We start from the raw sequence: 4047 nt of genomic DNA on the forward strand, positions 1-4047 counted from the left end.
TAACTTATAAAGTCCTCTTCTTCAAACTTGACACAAGAGTTACAAATGTCAAGCAAAGCATTCAGTTTGACTTTGTTGTTATCTTACAAGCCACCTCCCTAGTTAATCGTCTATGTTTCTTTTGGGTATATAAATACTTTTGAAATATATAAGCTGTTCTGAAAAACAGTATAGTGTAAAAACATGAAATAAACAATACTACTAATAGAGAGGCTGAGATAGGAGAAGCAAGATTTCAAGACCCTTATGTTGTACACAGCAAGACACTGTAACAAACATACAAACTGACAGTGTATATAGATTGTACAATGTTGGACCTATTTCTCCAATTACCAATTAGAGAGAGTATTGGATGACAATCAACAAATTTCTAATCCCTCATGTTATTGGATTTCAATTGATTAGGATATGTTGGTAATGTTAATTTTCAAATTAATATATTAAGAAAAAGTAATTGATTGGTTAAAATTAAGAGTCTACCATCAGTCATCCATTACTTAAGAATATAAAATGTGGAAATTGCACTTGAGCAGTTTGGAAGAGCTTAAAACACTAGATGTGCTGGGACCGCATGCAGTTGTGTCCCTGTGTGTATCTCATAGAAAATAACCTTTGTTTTCATACTAGCTCATTATGCAAATGCTTGTAACAGTTTTATTACAAAGCTGGAAATAGCACAGATATTCTTTATGGGCTAGTTGACTAAAGAAACTGGAAGACTGGAAATATGATTCAGCAAAACAAAATAAAACCTCAGTTTATAAAGCGACCTGGATGGTCCTACAGGAAATCAAGTTGAGTAAACAAAGATATCCACTGGTTATGTTCTCTATGGTTTTATTTATGTAGCATGTCTGTTATGCATGATAGCTAACATGTAGTATGTTATGTAACAGCAAACTCATAGAAACAAACATTTCTACATTAAGATGGAGCAGAAAGGAGTTGGATTTGTGTGGAAATACTGTATAATTTTCATTTTACCAATGTCAATATGACATTCTTGTGTTGTGATATTGTACTATAATTTAGTTTGTTATCATAAGGGTAAACCAGAAAAAAGATTCCTGGCTTATATCTCTTTTGTTTCTCACAGATATGAGAATTATCTCACAATAATTCTGATATAAAAAACTTAAAGTATTATTTTTATTGATGTATATGTGTGTATGCATTTACTTGACTTTATGTGTATCACATGCATGCAGGTAGGTACCTGTGGAGGCCAGAAGATGGCATTAGATTCCTACAGCTGGAGTTACAAGGAATTGTGAGCCATTCAACATTGGTGCTGGGAACTGAACATGGGTTCTTTGAAAGAGAAGCAAATATTCTTAACAACTGAGTCATCTTTCTAGCTGCTAAAAAGAAAAATAAAATATTGTCAACTGATCTACTGCATGGAGTAAATAGCATAGAACTTACAGAGAAATGTAGATCCTTCCTTTTGTTTTTACTTCATACATATATGTATATATGCCTATAATGTGCAATGCATATGTATATACACATATATATATAGATAACATATATGTATGTATATACACACATACATACACACCCTCTCTCTCTAACACACACACACATATGGGTGTATGTGTATATGTGTGTATGTGTGCATACTAGAGAGAGAGAGAGAAAAAGAGAGAGAGAGAGTATCCTTGTCAAAAGAATGATGTACTAGCATGATCTTGCTGCTAAGAAATATTCTCAATTTGGAACAAAACAATCTTAGAACGTGTTCCTAGAGAGAGAAGCTTCCTTGAAACTGAATTCACACATGGTAAAGTTTTTGTTCTTTCTACATGTGCCTAGGCTTTAACAGGCCAGAGTGAGGTGTCTGTGTACAGACTGCACCAGGACGCAAGGACACTGGTTATATTTGCTTTTTGTATGATTGCATTTTCTTACCTAGACTTTTGAGGATCCATATGTTGGCTTCCTATGGCAGCCTTTATCAGGTTATTAGAGATAGCACAGGCAGCCAAATACTAAGATGGTAGAACTAAATTAAGACCCCCAACCCCCACGTAAAATACATACATATGCTGGCCTAGAAATACTATTCTAGTGCAGGGGAGGCAGAGATGGAAATATCTCTGGAGCTCACTTGACCATCTCATTTTGCTACATCTGTGAGCTCCAAGTGAAATATCCTATTTGAAAACTAAAAAATGAAGCAAAGAAAGAGAAAAAAGAACCAAAGTTAGTCTCCTATACATGCACCACGGCCCTCTCCCAAATCCTGATACGACCAGAACCTTATTAGCTTAAAGTAAACAGAGAATTTAAGATATTCCAGTCTAGAGGCCAGGCAAATCTGACTCTTAAATCAAGTGTTAAGTTTAAGCTCTTAAGTTTAAGCTCTTAAGTTAAGCTCTTAAATTAAGTTCAAGGTGCCGGCAGACTACTTTCCTCTTTGAATACTATAAAGAAGCAATTTTCTGGGCCATTCGGATTACTGTCAGAATACAAGTCTTGTGTTTATAGGGCTGAGGTCCTCATATTCTTGCTGGCTTGAGATTTGGGGGCATTCCCCACCTCTAGGATTTGGTACCTTTCTTGGTGACTGCTCTCTCCTCCCTTCTTCATAAATTACAATTGTGAGCCATATGCTTCTTTCATACTATCTGTCTATCCTCCTCTCCTCTTTTAAGGACTCATGAGATTGATGAGGAGACCTAGAAAACCCAGGGTGATCACATCTCAGAGTTTTTCACCTTATCACACCTGTAGAGTCTCTTTGACCATGGAAGGTTGCACATTTGTTGCTCAGGTGTTTCACAACATGAACACTTTTAGCTAACTGAAATTGTACTTGCCCAAGTCAATCTTAGTGGCTGGAGTTGGGGACAGGGAAGGGAAGTCCATATCGCCAGTGGGTAGAGTGACATGGCAGAATCTTTCTTCAGAGACACAATCCACTTATGGAGATGATCCCCTGATTGTGTCCACGCCCACACCTCTCTGTTTTGGAGAGTCTAAAATACTAAACTTGACTCCTTTTCTTTTATCAACATTACCTCAGTTATTTTGGGGGGGTTGCTATCACAGAATATCACAGTTTTACAACTAATATTTGTTTTTCATGGTTGTAGACATTTATCCCCATATGTAAGACACTCTGAAAATCTGTGTCTAGTGTGAGCCCACTTTGTACTTGACAGTTAGCTGGTACTTTTTATTTCATATGGTACATGAAGAGACTTTGAACTTAGAACCCTATTTCTCCTTCAGCCTCCTACATATTGAATTTACAGGTGCTTTGCTCTCTGTCCTCTTTTATAAGAAAGCTTCATGAGAAATACTTTAATCAAGTCCAAATGGCTTCCTCTGATACGATCATAATGGTGATTAGATTTCAACATTGGCTTTAGGAGGATAACATGCATTCAACCCGTGCTGATTGTGTCATGGAACTCAGGGGTCATTGTTGCTGATATGCACACTGAATGGTGGCAGGAGCAGCAAGGACTTTCCCTCTTCTCAAAGGCTTAAGAAGACCAAGCCTCTGCTAGGCAGGGTTGTTATACACAACAAGGTGATTTTGGGTTGGGTTAGGGCAGCTGTGATCAAGATGTGTTGTATCTGTAAGATGTCAAAGAGGACATAAACTAGTATTACCAAAGAGAGATTTAACTCATAATAAATCAGAAGGACTTCAAAGGTCTAGGCGAAGAGGTTGGCCAGCAGGCAGATGAATTGTGGAAGACTGAGTGGACCCCACCCCCAGTGAGATGATGGATTTGGTGGCTTCTGAGTGCTATGCAAAGGATAGGGACAATGTCTTCATGGTGGTGGTATTCCTTTCTTCCTTTGTAGGATTCAGCTGGCTGGAGCTCACCCTTTATAATTCATATAATTCATTAAAAACACCTCTAAGAAGTACCATAATAGTCTCTTGCCCTCCCCACCTTGGACACTTGGTTTCATTGTGACAATGTCTAATAGCAGTGTTAATCACTGTCAATGGTTTCTTTTTGGCCAAAGTATCTGACAATGATGGTATGTATGTGTGTGTGTGTGTGTGTGTGTGTGTGTGTGTGT

This window comes from Mastomys coucha, unplaced genomic scaffold, assembly GCF_008632895.1.
Source record: "Mastomys coucha isolate ucsf_1 unplaced genomic scaffold, UCSF_Mcou_1 pScaffold14, whole genome shotgun sequence".
Taxonomy (NCBI): Eukaryota; Metazoa; Chordata; class Mammalia; order Rodentia; family Muridae; genus Mastomys; species Mastomys coucha.